At 68.1% G+C, this 15770-nt stretch overlaps 7 non-coding genes across 7 annotated transcripts; all 7 read right to left on the bottom strand.

Moving 5' to 3' along the window:
• Window positions 1-1425: 1425 nt before the first annotated feature.
• On the bottom strand, window positions 1426-1544 carry LOC129023521 (5S ribosomal RNA). Its single transcript, XR_008496828.1, has one exon. It is a non-coding gene; the product is annotated as a 5S ribosomal RNA (ribosomal RNA).
• A 2176-nt stretch (window positions 1545-3720) lies between these two features.
• LOC129023482 (5S ribosomal RNA) lies at window positions 3721-3839 on the bottom strand. The gene has a single exon (XR_008496814.1). It is a non-coding gene; the product is annotated as a 5S ribosomal RNA (ribosomal RNA).
• A 2172-nt stretch (window positions 3840-6011) lies between these two features.
• On the bottom strand, window positions 6012-6130 carry LOC129023433 (5S ribosomal RNA). Its single transcript, XR_008496804.1, has one exon. It is a non-coding gene; the product is annotated as a 5S ribosomal RNA (ribosomal RNA).
• Window positions 6131-8287: 2157 nt separating this feature from the next.
• Window positions 8288-8406, bottom strand: LOC129023390 (5S ribosomal RNA). Its single transcript, XR_008496792.1, has one exon. It is a non-coding gene; the product is annotated as a 5S ribosomal RNA (ribosomal RNA).
• A 2157-nt stretch (window positions 8407-10563) lies between these two features.
• On the bottom strand, window positions 10564-10682 carry LOC129023339 (5S ribosomal RNA). The gene has a single exon (XR_008496773.1). It is a non-coding gene; the product is annotated as a 5S ribosomal RNA (ribosomal RNA).
• Window positions 10683-12859: 2177 nt separating this feature from the next.
• On the bottom strand, window positions 12860-12978 carry LOC129023285 (5S ribosomal RNA). Its single transcript, XR_008496755.1, has one exon. It is a non-coding gene; the product is annotated as a 5S ribosomal RNA (ribosomal RNA).
• A 2157-nt stretch (window positions 12979-15135) lies between these two features.
• Window positions 15136-15254, bottom strand: LOC129023233 (5S ribosomal RNA). Its single transcript, XR_008496726.1, has one exon. It is a non-coding gene; the product is annotated as a 5S ribosomal RNA (ribosomal RNA).
• Window positions 15255-15770: the final 516 nt, after the last annotated feature.

The raw sequence follows: 15770 nt of genomic DNA, 5'->3' as shown, positions 1-15770 counted from the left end.
TTGAAGGAGAGCAAGGACGAGATGGATGGAGAGATAGAAACCGAGGGAGGGAGAGAGACAGCGATCGAGAGAGACAGGGGAGGGGGAGAGGGAAGGAGACAGACAGAGAGGCTGAGAAAGAGACAGGGACAGAGAAAGAGAGAGAGACAGAGAGACAGAGGGAAGACGACAGAAGTAGCGCGAGGTCCAGGGGGAAACCTAGAAGAGAGAGGCGGAGGGAGCTAGAGAGCGAGAGCGATAGAGCCTTCGAGAGGAAGCGCCCGGCTCCGGTAGGCAGCGCCCTTTTGAGCAGGCCGGGATAGGGTGGAGGGGGCTTGGGCTGCGCCAGAACACGGGGGCCAGGCGGTCCCTGTGAGAGGACCAACGGAGCGCTGAGACGGGCTTTTACTTGGCTGAATTGCTTGCTTTGGAGGTGGGTTTCGTAGGTTCCTTCCTTTCTTGGCACCACGCTGTGCTCTGGGTGCCTTGCGGCGGGCCCCGGGATTTGCAGAGTGCGCCCGCCCGCCCGTTTGGCGGGAGCCGTGGCACCGGGCGGGGCCGGAGGCCTGGGTCTCTGGCGTGTCCTCGGGACTGGTGTTGACACGAAGTGGGGGGCCGTTGGGAATCCGGGTGCACAGGGACTGTTTTCCTGGTGGCTGGCGAAGCAATGTCCTTCCCCCGGGTGAAGCAGCCCGTGCGTTCCGGAGCCGAGGTCTGGGCTGGCGCCTGTGGCACCCGCTGCCCCTGCCCGCCCCTTCCCCCGGTTTGGAAGGTTGCGACGACGGCGCGCCGCCCGGTGGGTGAATTGAATGGCCTGGGCGTTCCGGGAGCGGGAAGGCACCGCGAACGGCAGGGGACCCGCGCCTGCGGCTCTGGGCTCCGGCCCCCTGCCCTCCCAGGCTGGAGCCGGGCTCCTGGCGGGGCGGCGGCGAGGCGGAAGCGGTGGGATGCTGCTGCCCGGCGTGTAGTAGGGGCGGACCCCCAGGAGGAGGTCTCCGGCTGGGCTGCGGCGGAGGTGTAGGTGGGCGATAAAGGGGGAGCAGAGCGAGGGGAGGTTGGGGAGCATGGTGACCGTAGGGGGAAGGGAGGCAGCGGGGAAGCCAAAAAAGCCTGCAGCAGGCCGGGCATGCGCGGTGGCTCCCGCCTGTAATCCCAGCACTGTGGGTGGGAGGCCGAGGCGGGTGGATCACCAGGTGAGGAGGTAGAGACCATCACGGCTAACAGGGTGAGACGCCGTCTCTACGCAAAATAGAAAAAAAATCAGCCGGGCGTGGTGGCGGGCGCCTGCAGTCCCAGCTACTCGGGAGGCTGGGGCCGGAGAAGGGCGTGAACCCGGGAGGCGGAGCTTGCAGTGAGCCGAGATGGTGCCGCTGCACTCCAGCCTGGGCGGCAGAGCGAGACTCCGTCTGGAAGAAGAGGAAAGAAAAAGCAAAAAGCCAAAGAAAAAGCCTACAGCACCCGGTATTCCCAGGCGGTCTCCCATCCAAGTACTAACCAGGCCCGACCCTGCTTAGCTTCCGAGATCAGACGAGATCGGGCGCGTTCAGGGTGGTATGGCCGTAGACGCCGAGACAGGCGCCTGGCTGCCCCAAGAGCCCGGCCCAGCCATGCCCGCCGGATTGCAGCCGTCACCGCCAGCCCGGGGCCGCGGGGCTCGGATCGGGGATCCCCGAGCCCCTCGCACGCGGCCTTCCCCCGGCTCCCCAGCTCCCGAGCTTCCACCACATGGGGCTCGCTCGGAACAGGGAGTGCTCCGAGGCGTCAGGGCCCAGGGCCCACGATCCCGGGACCCACTCCTGGTCCTCCGCCCTGCCGCGGAGGTGGCGTTTTGGGTCCCTCGCCGCTCAGGCGCTCCCGCGTGGCCCCCTCTTGCCCCAACCCCCAGAGCCGTCAGGGCTGGCCAAGGGCGACCAGCCGGCCGGGCCGCGCGGGGCCTTTCTCTCCCAACGCCCCCAGCACGGTCGCGTGTCCCGACCAAGGCCCGTCCGGCCGGTGGGCAAGAGGGCGCGGGGGCGGGTAGCGGGTCTGGGGGGGTGGCCCCGCTTTGCCCCGGGCTGCCACTAGAGGCGGCGGCCTGATCCCGGGTGAGAGGGGCTGAGAGAAACCCAGACACACCCCGCCACCACCAGGAGCAAATCCACTCCCCCACACACAGACACACCCGGGCGCGCTCGCACGCGCGGGCGCTCGCTCGCACACGCACGCACGCACGCGCGCGCGCACACGCGCACACACACACACACACACACAGACTCACCCACTCAGACGCACACACACACACACAGACACACACACACGTACACACACACACGCGGCTTGAAGGAGAGCAAGGACGAGATGGATGGAGAGATAGAAACCGAGGGAGGGAGAGAGACAGCGATCGAGAGAGACAGGGGAGGGGGAGAGGGAAGGAGACAGACAGAGAGGCTGAGAAAGAGACAGGGACAGAGAAAGAGAGAGAGACAGAGAGACAGAGGGAAGACGACAGAAGTAGCGCGAGGTCCAGGGGGAAACCTAGAAGAGAGAGGCGGAGGGAGCTAGAGAGCGAGAGCGATAGAGCCTTCGAGAGGAAGCGCCCGGCTCCGGTAGGCAGCGCCCTTTTGAGCAGGCCGGGATAGGGTGGAGGGGGCTTGGGCTGCGCCAGAACACGGGGGCCAGGCGGTCCCTGTGAGAGGACCAACGGAGCGCTGAGACGGGCTTTTACTTGGCTGAATTGCTTGCTTTGGAGGTGGGTTTCGTAGGTTCCTTCCTTTCTTGGCACCACCCTGTGCTCTGGGTGCCTTGCGGCGGGCCCCGGGATTTGCAGAGTGCGCCCGCCCGCCCGTTTGGCGGGAGCCGTGGCACCGGGCGGGGCCGGAGGCCTGGGTCTCTGGCGTGTCCTCGGGACTGGTGTTGACACGAAGTGGGGGGCCGTTGGGAATCCGGGTGCACAGGGACTGTTTTCCTGGTGGCTGGCGAAGCAATGTCCTTCCCCCGGGTGAAGCAGCCCGTGCGTTCCGGAGCCGAGGTCTGGGCTGGCGCCTGTGGCACCCGCTGCCCCTGCCCGCCCCTTCCCCCGCTTTGGAAGGTTGCGACGACGGCGCGCCGCCCGGTGGGTGAATTGAATGGCCTGGGCGTTCCGGGAGCGGGAAGGCACCGCGAACGGCAGGGGACACGCGCCTGCGGCTCTGGGGTCCGGCCCCCTGCCCTCCCAGGCTGGAGCCGGGCTCCTGGCGGGGCGGCGGCGAGGCGGAAGCGGTGGGATGCTGCTGCCCGGCGTGTAGTAGGGGCGGACCCCCAGGAGGAGGTCTCCGGCTGGGCTGCGGCGGAGGTGTAGGTGGGCGATAAAGGGAGAGCAGAGGGAGGGGAGGTTGGGGAGCATGGTGACCGTAGGGGGAAGGGAGGCAGCGGGGAAGCCAAAAAAGCCTGCAGCAGGCCGGCCGGGCGCGGTGGCTCCCGCCTGTAATCCCAGCACTGTGGGTGGGAGGCCGAGGCGGGTGGATCACCAGGTGAGGAGGTAGAGACCATCCCGGCTAACAGGGTGAAACCCCGTCTCTATGCAAAATAGAAAAAAAATCAGCCGGGCGTGGTGGCGGGCGCCTGCAGTCCCAGCTACTCGGGAGGCTGGGGCCGGAGAAGGGCGTGAACCCGGGAGGCGGAGCTTGCAGTGAGCCGAGATGGCGCCGCTGCACTCCAGCCTGGGCGGCAGAGCGAGACTCCGTCTGGAAGAAGAGGAAAGAAAAAGCAAAAAGCCAAAGAAAAAGCCTACAGCACCCGGTATTCCCAGGCGGTCTCCCATCCAAGTACTAACCAGGCCCGACCCTGCTTAGCTTCCGAGATCAGACGAGATCGGGCGCGTTCAGGGTGGTATGGCCGTAGACGCCGAGACAGGCGCCTGGCTGCCCCAAGAGCCCGGCCCAGCCATGCCCGCCGGATTGCAGCCGTCACCGCCAGCCCGGGGCCGCGGGGCTCGGATCGGGGACCCCCGAGCCGCTCGCCCGCGGCCTTCCCCCGGCTCCCCAGCTCCCGAGCTTCCACCACATGGGGCTCGCTCGGAACAGGGAGTGCTCCGAGGCGTCAGGGCCCAGGGCCCACGATCCCGGGACCCCCTCCTGGTCCTCGGCCCTGCCGCGGAGGTGGCGTTTTGGGTCCCTCGCCGCTCAGGCGCTCCCGCGAGGCCCCCTCTTGCCCCACCCACCCAGAGCCGTCAGGGCTGGCCAAGAGCGACCAGCAGGCCGGGCCGCGCGGGGCCTTTCTCTCCCAACGCCCCCAGCACGGTCGCGTGTCCCGACTAAGGCCCGTCCGGCCGGTGGGCAAGAGGGCGCGGGGGCGGGTACCGAGTCGGAGGGGTGGCCCCGCTTTGCCCCGGGCTGCCACTAGAGGCGACGGCCTGATCCCGGGTGAGAGGGGCTGAGAGAAACCCAGACACACCCCGCCACCACCAGGAGCAAATCCACTCCCCCACACACAGACACACCCGGGCGCGCTCGCACGCGCGGGCGCTCACCCGCACACGCACGCATGCACGCGCGCGCGCACACGCACACACACACACACACACAGACTCACCTACTCAGACGCACACACACACACACAGACACACACACACGTACACACACACACGCGGCTTGAAGGAGAGCAAGGACGAGATGGATGGAGAGATAGAAACCGAGGGAGGGAGAGAGACAGCGATCGAGAGAGACAGGGGAGGGGGAGAGGGAAGGAGACAGACAGAGAGGCTGAGAAAGAGACAGGGACAGAGAAAGAGAGAGAGACAGAGAGACAGAGGGAAGACGACAGAAGTAGCGCGAGGTCCAGGGGGAAACCTAGAAGAGAGAGGCGGAGGGAGCTAGAGAGCGAGAGCGATAGAGCCTTCGAGAGGAAGCGCCCGGCTCCGGTAGGCAGCGCCCTTTTGAGCAGGCCGGGATAGGGTGGAGGGGGCTTGGGCTGCGCCAGAACACGGGGGCCAGGCGGTCCCTGTGAGAGGACCAACGGAGCGCTGAGACGGGCTTTTACTTGGCTGAATTGCTTGCTTTGGAGGTGGGTTTCGTAGGTTCCTTCCTTTCTTGGCACCACCCTGTGCTCTGGGTGCCTTGCGGCGGGCCCCGGGATTTGCAGAGTGCGCCCGCCCGCCCGTTTGGCGGGAGCCGTGGCACCGGGCGGGGCCGGAGGCCTGGGTCTCTGGCGTGTCCTCGGGACTGGTGTTGACACGAAGTGGGGGGCCGTTGGGAATCCGGGTGCACAGGGACTGTTTTCCTGGTGGCTGGCGAAGCAATGTCCTTCCCCCGGGTGAAGCAGCCCGTGCGTTCCGGAGCCGAGGTCTGGGCTGGCGCCTGTGGCACCCGCTGCCCCTGCCCGCCCCTTCCCCCGGTTTGGAAGGTTGCGACGACGGCGCGCCGCCCGGTGGGTGAATTGAATGGCCTGGGCGTTCCGGGAGCGGGAAGGCACCGCGAACGGCAGGGGACCCGCGCCTGCGGCTCTGGGCTCCGGCCCCCTGCCCTCCCAGGCTGGAGCCGGGCTCCTGGCGGGGCGGCGGCGAGGCGGAAGCGGTGGGATGCTGCTGCCCGGCGTGTAGTAGGGGCGGACCCCCAGGAGGAGGTCTCCGGCTGGGCTGCGGCGGAGGTGTAGGTGGGCGATAAAGGGGGAGCAGAGCGAGGGGAGGTTGGGGAGCATGGTGACCGTAGGGGGAAGGGAGGCAGCGGGGAAGCCAAAAAAGCCTGCAGCAGGCCGGGCATGCGCGGTGGCTCCCGCCTGTAATCCCAGCACTGTGGGTGGGAGGCCGAGGCGGGTGGATCACCAGGTGAGGAGGTAGAGACCATCACGGCTAACAGGGTGAGACGCCGTCTCTACGCAAAATAGAAAAAAAATCAGCCGGGCGTGGTGGCGGGCGCCTGCAGTCCCAGCTACTCGGGAGGCTGGGGCCGGAGAAGGGCGTGAACCCGGGAGGCGGAGCTTGCAGTGAGCCGAGATGGTGCCGCTGCACTCCAGCCTGGGCGGCAGAGCGAGACTCCGTCTGGAAGAAGAGGAAAGAAAAAGCAAAAAGCCAAAGAAAAAGCCTACAGCACCCGGTATTCCCAGGCGGTCTCCCATCCAAGTACTAACCAGGCCCGACCCTGCTTAGCTTCCGAGATCAGACGAGATCGGGCGCGTTCAGGGTGGTATGGCCGTAGACGCCGAGACAGGCGCCTGGCTGCCCCAAGAGCCCGGCCCAGCCATGCCCGCCGGATTGCAGCCGTCACCGCCAGCCCGGGGCCGCGGGGCTCGGATCGGGGACCCCCGAGCCGCTCGCCCGCGGCCTTCCCCCGGCTCCCCAGCTCCCGAGCTTCCACCACATGGGGCTCGCTCGGAACAGGGAGTGCTCCGAGGCGTCAGGGCCCAGGGCCCACGATCCCGGGACCCACTCCTGGTCCTCCGCCCTGCCGCGGAGGTGGCGTTTTGGGTCCCTCGCCGCTCAGGCGCTCCCGCGAGGTCCCCTCTTGCCCCACCCCCCCAGAGCCGTCAGGGCTGGCCAAGGGCGACCAGCCGGCCGGGCCGCGCGGGGCCTTTCTCTCCCAACGCCCCCAGCACGGTCGCGTGTCCCGACCAAGGCCCGTCCGGCCGGTGGGCAAGAGGGCGCGGGGGCGGGTAGCGGGTCGGGGGGGGTGGCCCCGCTTTGCCCCGGGCTGCCACTAGAGGCGGCGGCCTGATCCCGGGTGAGAGGGGCTGAGAGAAACCCAGACACACCCCGCCACCACCAGGAGCAAATCCACTCCCCCACACACAGACACACCCGGGCGCGCTCGCACGCGCGGGCGCTCGCTCGCACACGCACGCACGCACGCGCGCGCGCACACGCGCACACACACACACACACACACAGACTCACCCACTCAGACGCACACACACACACACAGACACACACACACGTACACACACACACGCGGCTTGAAGGAGAGCAAGGACGAGATGGATGGAGAGATAGAAACCGAGGGAGGGAGAGAGACAGCGATCGAGAGAGACAGGGGAGGGGGAGAGGGAAGGAGACAGACAGAGAGGCTGAGAAAGAGACAGGGACAGAGAAAGAGAGAGAGACAGAGAGACAGAGGGAAGACGACAGAAGTAGCGCGAGGTCCAGGGGGAAACCTAGAAGAGAGAGGCGGAGGGAGCTAGAGAGCGAGAGCGATAGAGCCTTCGAGAGGAAGCGCCCGGCTCCGGTAGGCAGCGCCCTTTTGAGCAGGCCGGGATAGGGTGGAGGGGGCTTGGGCTGCGCCAGAACACGGGGGCCAGGCGGTCCCTGTGAGAGGACCAACGGAGCGCTGAGACGGGCTTTTACTTGGCTGAATTGCTTGCTTTGGAGGTGGGTTTCGTAGGTTCCTTCCTTTCTTGGCACCACCCTGTGCTCTGGGTGCCTTGCGGCGGGCCCCGGGATTTGCAGAGTGCGCCCGCCCGCCCGTTTGGCGGGAGCCGTGGCACCGGGCGGGGCCGGAGGCCTGGGTCTCTGGCGTGTCCTCGGGACTGGTGTTGACACGAAGTGGGGGGCCGTTGGGAATCCGGGTGCACAGGGACTGTTTTCCTGGTGGCTGGCGAAGCAATGTCCTTCCCCCGGGTGAAGCAGCCCGTGCGTTCCGGAGCCGAGGTCTGGGCTGGCGCCTGTGGCACCCGCTGCCCCTGCCCGCCCCTTCCCCCGGTTTGGAAGGTTGCGACGACGGCGCGCCGCCCGGTGGGTGAATTGAATGGCCTGGGCGTTCCGGGAGCGGGAAGGCACCGCGAACGGCAGGGGACCCGCGCCTGCGGCTCTGTGGTCCGGCCCCCTGCCTCCCAGGCTGGAGCCGGGCTCCTGGCCGGGCGGCGGCGAGGCGGAAGCGGTGGGATGCTGCTGCCCGGCGTGTAGTAGGGGCGGACCCCCAGGAGGAGGTCTCCGGCTGGGCTGCGGCGGAGGTGTAGGTGGGCGATAAAGGGGGAGCAGAGCGAGGGGAGGTTGGGGAGCATGGTGACCGTAGGGGGAAGGGAGGCAGCGGGGAAGCCAAAAAAGCCTGCAGGAGGCCGGGCGGGCGCGGTGGCTCCCGCCTGTAATCCCAGCACTGTGGGTGGGAGGCCGAGGCGGGTGGATCACCAGGTGAGGAGGTAGAGACCATCCCGGCTAACAGGGTGAAACCCCGTCTCTACGCAAAATAGAAAAAAAATCAGCCGGGCGTGGTGGCGGGCGCCTGCAGTCCCAGCTACTCGGGAGGCTGGGGCCGGAGAAGGGCGTGAACCCGGGAGGCGGAGCTTGCAGTGAGCCGAGATGGCGCCGCTGCACTCCAGCCTGGGCGGCAGAGCGAGACTCCGTCTGGAAGAAGAGGAAAGAAAAAGCCTACAGCACCCGGTATTCCCAGGCGGTCTCCCATCCAAGTACTAACCAGGCCCGACCCTGCTTAGCTTCCGAGATCAGACGAGATCGGGCGCGTTCAGGGTGGTATGGCCGTAGACGCCGAGACAGGCGCCTGGCTGCCCCAAGAGCCCGGCCCAGCCATGCCCGCCGGATTGCAGCCGTCACCGCCAGCCCGGGGCCGCGGGGCTCGGATCGGGGACCCCCGAGCCCCTCGCCCGCGGCCTTCCCCCGGCTCCCCAGCTCCCGAGCTTCCACCACATGGGGCTCGCTCGGAACAGGGAGTGCTCCGAGGCGTCAGGGCCCAGGGCCCACGATCCCGGGACCCACTCCTGGTCCTCCGCCCTGCCGCGGAGGTGGCGTTTTGGGTCCCTCGCCGCTCAGGCGCTCCCGCGAGGCCCCCTCTTGCCCCACCCCCCCAGAGCCGTCAGGGCTGGCCAAGGGCGACCAGCCGGCCGGGCCGCGCGGGGCCTTTCTCTCCCAACGCCCCCAGCACGGTCGCGTGTCCCGACCAAGGCCCGTCCGGCCGGTGGGCAAGAGGGCGCGAGGGCGGGTAGCGGGTCGGGGGGGGTGGCCCCGCTTTGCCCCGGGCTGCCACTAGAGGCGGCGGCCTGATCCCGGGTGAGAGGGGCTGAGAGAAACCCAGACACACCCCGCCACCACCAGGAGCAAATCCACTCCCCCACACACAGACACACCCGGGCGCGCTCGCACGCGCGGGCGCTCGCTCGCACACGCACGCACGCACGCGCGCGCGCACACGCGCACACACACACACACACACACAGACTCACCCACTCAGACGCACACACACACACACAGACACACACACACGTACACACACACACGCGGCTTGAAGGAGAGCAAGGACGAGATGGATGGAGAGATAGAAACCGAGGGAGGGAGAGAGACAGCGATCGAGAGAGACAGGGGAGGGGGAGAGGGAAGGAGACAGACAGAGAGGCTGAGAAAGAGACAGGGACAGAGAAAGAGAGAGAGACAGAGAGACAGAGGGAAGACGACAGAAGTAGCGCGAGGTCCAGGGGGAAACCTAGAAGAGAGAGGCGGAGGGAGCTAGAGAGCGAGAGCGATAGAGCCTTCGAGAGGAAGCGCCCGGCTCCGGTAGGCAGCGCCCTTTTGAGCAGGCCGGGATAGGGTGGAGGGGGCTTGGGCTGCGCCAGAACACGGGGGCCAGGCGGTCCCTGTGAGAGGACCAACGGAGCGCTGAGACGGGCTTTTACTTGGCTGAATTGCTTGCTTTGGAGGTGGGTTTCGTAGGTTCCTTCCTTTCTTGGCACCACCCTGTGCTCTGGGTGCCTTGCGGCGGGCCCCGGGATTTGCAGAGTGCGCCCGCCCGCCCGTTTGGCGGGAGCCGTGGCACCGGGCGGGGCCGGAGGCCTGGGTCTCTGGCGTGTCCTCGGGACTGGTGTTGACACGAAGTGGGGGGCCGTTGGGAATCCGGGTGCACAGGGACTGATTTCCTGGTGGCTGGCGAAGCAATGTCCTTCCCCCGGGTGAAGCAGCCCGTGCGTTCCGGAGCCGAGGTCTGGGCTGGCGCCTGTGGCACCCGCTGCCCCTGCCCGCCCCTTCCCCCGGTTTGGAAGGTTGCGACGACGGCGCGCCGCCCGGTGGGTGAATTGAATGGCCTGGGCGTTCCGGGAGCGGGAAGGCACCGCGAACCGCAGGGGACCCGCGCCTGCGGCTCTGTGGTCCGGCCCCCTGCCTCCCAGGCTGGAGCCGGGCTCCTGGCCGGGCGGCGGCGAGGCGGAAGCGGTGGGATGCTGCTGCCCGGCGTGTAGTAGGGGCGGACCCCCAGGAGGAGGTCTCCGGCTGGGCTGCGGCGGAGGTGTAGGTGGGCGATAAAGGGGGAGCAGAGCGAGGGGAGGTTGGGGAGCATGGTGACCGTAGGGGGAAGGGAGGCAGCGGGGAAGCCAAAAAAGCCTGCAGGAGGCCGGGCGGGCGCGGTGGCTCCCGCCTGTAATCCCAGCACTGTGGGTGGGAGGCCGAGGCGGGTGGATCACCAGGTGAGGAGGTAGAGACCATCCCGGCTAACAGGGTGAAACCCCGTCTCTACGCAAAATAGAAAAAAAATCAGCCGGGCGTGGTGGCGGGCGCCTGCAGTCCCAGCTACTCGGGAGGCTGGGGCCGGAGAAGGGCGTGAACCCGGGAGGCGGAGCTTGCAGTGAGCCGAGATGGCGCCGCTGCACTCCAGCCTGGGCGGCAGAGCGAGACTCCGTCTGGAAGAAGAGGAAAGAAAAAGCCTACAGCACCCGGTATTCCCAGGCGGTCTCCCATCCAAGTACTAACCAGGCCCGACCCTGCTTAGCTTCCGAGATCAGACGAGATCGGGCGCGTTCAGGGTGGTATGGCCGTAGACGCCGAGACAGGCGCCTGGCTGCCCCAAGAGCCCGGCCCAGCCATGCCCGCCGGATTGCAGCCGTCACCGCCAGCCCGGGGCCGCGGGGCTGGGATCGGGGACCCCCGAGCCCCTCGCCCGCGGCCTTCCCCCGGCTCCCCAGCTCCCGAGCTTCCACCACATGGGGCTCGCTCGGAACAGGGAGTGCTCCGAGGCGTCAGGGCCCAGGGCCCACGATCCCGGGACCCACTCCTGGTCCTCCGCCCTGCCGCGGAGGTGGCGTTTTGGGTCCCTCGCCGCTCAGGCGCTCCCGCGAGGCCCCCTCTTGCCCCACCCCCCAAGAGCCGTCAGGGCTGGCCAAGGGCGACCAGCCGGCCGGGCCGCGCGGGGCCTTTCTCTCCCAACGCCCCCAGCACGGTCGCGTGTCCCGACCAAGGCCCGTCCGGCCGGTGGGCAAGAGGGCGCGGGGGCGGGTAGCGGGTCGGGGGGGGTGGCCCCTCTTTGCCCCGGGCTGCCACTAGAGGCGGCGGCCTGATCCCGGGTGAGAGGGGCTGAGAGAAACCCAGACACACCCCGCCACCACCAGGAGCAAATCCACTCCCCCACACACAGACACACCCGGGCGCGCTCGCACGCGCGGGCGCTCGCTCACACACGCACGCACGCACGCGCGCGCGCACACGCGCACACACACACACACACACACAGACTCACCCACTCAGACGCACACACACACACACAGACACACACACACGTACACACACACACGCGGCTTGAAGGAGAGCAAGGACGAGATGGATGGAGAGATAGAAACCGAGGGAGGGAGAGAGACAGCGATCGAGAGAGACAGGGGAGGGGGAGAGGGAAGGAGACAGACAGAGAGGCTGAGAAAGAGACAGGGACAGAGAAAGAGAGAGAGACAGAGAGACAGAGGGAAGACGACAGAAGTAGCGCGAGGTCCAGGGGGAAACCTAGAAGAGAGAGGCGGAGGGAGCTAGAGAGCGAGAGCGATAGAGCCTTCGAGAGGAAGCGCCCGGCTCCGGTAGGCAGCGCCCTTTTGAGCAGGCCGGGATAGGGTGGAGGGGGCTTGGGCTGCGCCAGAACACGGGGGCCAGGCGGTCCCTGTGAGAGGACCAACGGAGCGCTGAGACGGGCTTTTACTTGGCTGAATTGCTTGCTTTGGAGGTGGGTTTCGTAGGTTCCTTCCTTTCTTGGCACCACCCTGTGCTCTGGGTGCCTTGCGGCGGGCCCCGGGATTTGCAGAGTGCGCCCGCCCGCCCGTTTGGCGGGAGCCGTGGCACCGGGCGGGGCCGGAGGCCTGGGTCTCTGGCGTGTCCTCGGGACTGGTGTTGACACGAAGTGGGGGGCCGTTGGGAATCCGGGTGCACAGGGACTGTTTTCCTGGTGGCTGGCGAAGCAATGTCCTTCCCCCGGGTGAAGCAGCCCGTGCGTTCCGGAGCCGAGGTCTGGGCTGGCGCCTGTGGCACCCGCTGCCCCTGCCCGCCCCTTCCCCCGGTTTGGAAGGTTGCGACGACGGCGCGCCGCCCGGTGGGTGAATTGAATGGCCTGGGCGTTCCGGGAGCGGGAAGGCACCGCGAACGGCAGGGGACCCGCGCCTGCGGCTCTGGGCTCCGGCCCCCTGCCCTCCCAGGCTGGAGCCGGGCTCCTGGCGGGGCGGTGGCGAGGCGGAAGCGGTGGGATGCTGCTGCCCGGCGTGTAGTAGGGGCGGACCCCCAGGAGGAGGTCTCCGGCTGGGCTGCGGCGGAGGTGTAGGTGGGCGATAAAGGGGGAGCAGAGCGAGGGGAGGTTGGGGAGCATGGTGACCGTAGGGGGAAGGGAGGCAGCGGGGAAGCCAAAAAAGCCTGCAGCAGGCCGGGCATGCGCGGTGGCTCCCGCCTGTAATCCCAGCACTGTGGGTGGGAGGCCGAGGCGGGTGGATCACCAGGTGAGGAGGTAGAGACCATCACGGCTAACAGGGTGAGACGCCGTCTCTACGCAAAATAGAAAAAAAATCAGCCGGGCGTGGTGGCGGGCGCCTGCAGTCCCAGCTACTCGGGAGGCTGGGGCCGGAGAAGGGCGTGAACCCGGGAGGCGGAGCTTGCAGTGAGCCGAGATGGTGCCGCTGCACTCCAGCCTGGGCGGCAGAGCGAGACTCCGTCTGGAAGAAGAGGAAAGAAAAAGCAAAAAGCCAAAGAAAAAGCCTACAGCACCCGGTATTCCCAGGCGGTCTCCCATCCAAGTACTAACCAGGCCCGACCCTGCTTAGCTTCCGAGATCAGACGAGATCGGGCGCGTTCAGGGTGGTATGGCCGTAGACGCCGAGACAGGCGCCTGGCTGCCCCAAGAGCCCGGCCCAGCCATGCCCGCCGGATTGCAGCCGTCACCGCCAGCCCGGGGCCGCGGGGCTCGGATCGGGGACCCCCGAGCCCCTCGCCCGCGGCCTTCCCCCGGCTCCCCAGCTCCCGAGCTTCCACCACATGGGGCTCGCTCGGAACAGGGAGTGCTCCGAGGCGTCAGGGCCCAGGGCCCACGATCCCGGGACCCACTCCTGGTCCTCCGCCCTGCCGCGGAGGTGGCGTTTTGGGTCCCTCGCCGCTCAGGCGCTCCCGCGAGGCCCCCTCTTGCCCCACCCACCCAGAGCCGTCAGGGCTGGCCAAGGGCGACCAGCCGGCCGGGCCGCGCGGGGCCTTTCTCTCCCAACGCCCCCAGCACGGTCGCGTGTCCCGACCAAGGCCCGTCCGGCCGGTGGGCAAGAGGGCGCGGGGGCGGGTAGCGGGTCGGGGGGGTGGCCCCGCTTTGCCCCGGGCTGCCACTAGAGGCGGCGGCCTGATCCCGGGTGAGAGGGGCTGAGAGAAACCCAGACACACCCCGCCACCACCAGGAGCAAATCCACTCCCCCACACACAGACACAGCCGGGCGCGCTCGCACGCGCGGGCGCTCGCTCGCACACGCACGCACGCACGCGCGCGCGCACACGCGCACACACACACACACACACACAGACTCACCCACTCAGACGCACACACACACACACAGACACACACACACGTACACACACACACGCGGCTTGAAGGAGAGCAAGGACGAGATGGATGGAGAGATAGAAACCGAGGGAGGGAGAGAGACAGCGATCGAGAGAGACAGGGGAGGGGGAGAGGGAAGGAGACAGACAGAGAGGCTGAGAAAGAGACAGGGACAGAGAAAGAGAGAGAGACAGAGAGACAGAGGGAAGACGACAGAAGTAGCACGAGGTCCAGGGGGAAACCTAGAAGAGAGAGGCGGAGGGAGCTAGAGAGCGAGAGCGATAGAGCCTTCGAGAGGAAGCGCCCGGCTCCGGTAGGCAGCGCCCTTTTGAGCAGGCCGGGATAGGGTGGAGGGGGCTTGGGCTGCGCCAGAACACGGGGGCCAGGCGGTCCCTGTGAGAGGACCAACGGAGCGCTGAGACGGGCTTTTACTTGGCTGAATTGCTTGCTTTGGAGGTGGGTTTCGTAGGTTCCTTCCTTTCTTGGCACCACCCTGTGCTCTGGGTGCCTTGCGGCGGGCCCCGGGATTTGCAGAGTGCGCCCGCCCGCCCGTTTGGCGGGAGCCGTGGCACCGGGCGGGGCCGGAGGCCTGGGTCTCTGGCTTGTCCTCGGGACTGGTGTTGACACGAAGTGGGGGGCCGTTGGGAATCCGGGTGCACAGGGACTGTTTTCCTGGTGGCTGGCGAAGCAATGTCCTTCCCCCGGGTGAAGCAGCCCGTGCGTTCCGGAGCCGAGGTCTGGGCTGGCGCCTGTGGCACCCGCTGCCCCTGCCCGCCCCTTCCCCCGGTTTGGAAGGTTGCGACGACGGTGCGCCGCCCGGTGGGTGAATTGAATGGCCTGGGCGTTCCGGGAGCGGGAAGGCACCGCGAACGGCAGGGGACCCGCGCCTGCGGCTCTGGGCTCCGGCCCCCTGCCCTCCCAGGCTGGAGCCGGGCTCCTGGCGGGGCGGCGGCGAGGCGGAAGCGGTGGGGTGCTGCTGCCCGGCGTGTAGTAGGGGCGGACCCCCAGGAGGAGGTCTCCGGCTGGGCTGCGGCGGAGGTGTAGGTGGGCGATAAAGGGGGAGCAGAGCGAGGGGAGGTTGGGGAGCATGGTGACCGTAGGGGGAAGGGAGGCAGCGGGGAAGCCAAAAAAGCCTGCAGCAGGCCGGGCATGCGCGGTGGCTCCCGCCTGTAATCCCAGCACTGTGGGTGGGAGGCCGAGGCGGGTGGATCACCAGGTGAGGAGGTAGAGACCATCACGGCTAACAGGGTGAGACGCCGTCTCTACGCAAAATAGAAAAAAAATCAGCCGGGCGTGGTGGCGGGCGCCTGCAGTCCCAGCTACTCGGGAGGCTGGGGCCGGAGAAGGGCGTGAACCCGGGAGGCGGAGCTTGCAGTGAGCCGAGATGGTGCCGCTGCACTCCAGCCTGGGCGGCAGAGCGAGACTCCGTCTGGAAGAAGAGGAAAGAAAAAGCCTACAGCACCCGGTATTCCCAGGCGGTCTCCCATCCAAGTACTAACCAGGCCCGACCCTGCTTAGCTTCCGAGATCAGACGAGATCGGGCGCGTTCAGGGTGGTATGGCCGTAGACGCTGAGACAGGCGCCTGGCTGCCCCAAGAGCCCGGCCCAGCCATGCCCGGCGGATTGCAGCCATCACCGCCAGCCCGGGGCCGCGGGGCTCGGATAGGGGACCCCCGAGCCGCTCGCCCGCGGCCTTCCCCCGGCTCCCCAGCTCCCGAGCTTCCACCACATGGGGCTCGCTCGGAACAGGGAGTGCTCCGAGGCGTCAGGGCCCAGGGCCCACGATCCCGGGACCCCCTCCTGGTCCTCCGCCCTGCCGCGGAGGTGGCGTTTTGGGTCCCTCGCCGCTCAGGCGCTCCCGCGAGGCCCCCTCTTGCCCCACCCACCCAGAGCCGTCAGGGCTGGCCAAGGGCGACCAGCCGGCCGGGCCGCGCGGGGCCTTTCTCTCCCAACGCCCCCAGCACGGTCGCGTGTCCCGACCAAGGCCCGTCCGGCCGGTGGGCAAGAGGGCGCGGGGGCGGGTAGCGGGTCGGGGGGGTGGCCCCGCTTTGCCCCGGGCTGCCACTAGAGGCGGCGGCCTGATCC

Source organism: Pongo pygmaeus, chromosome 1, assembly GCF_028885625.2.
Source record: "Pongo pygmaeus isolate AG05252 chromosome 1, NHGRI_mPonPyg2-v2.0_pri, whole genome shotgun sequence".
In the NCBI taxonomy this organism is placed as follows: Eukaryota; Metazoa; Chordata; class Mammalia; order Primates; family Hominidae; genus Pongo; species Pongo pygmaeus.
Note: the sequence above shows the minus strand (reverse complement) of the source record. Positions and strands in the feature narration are given on the sequence as shown.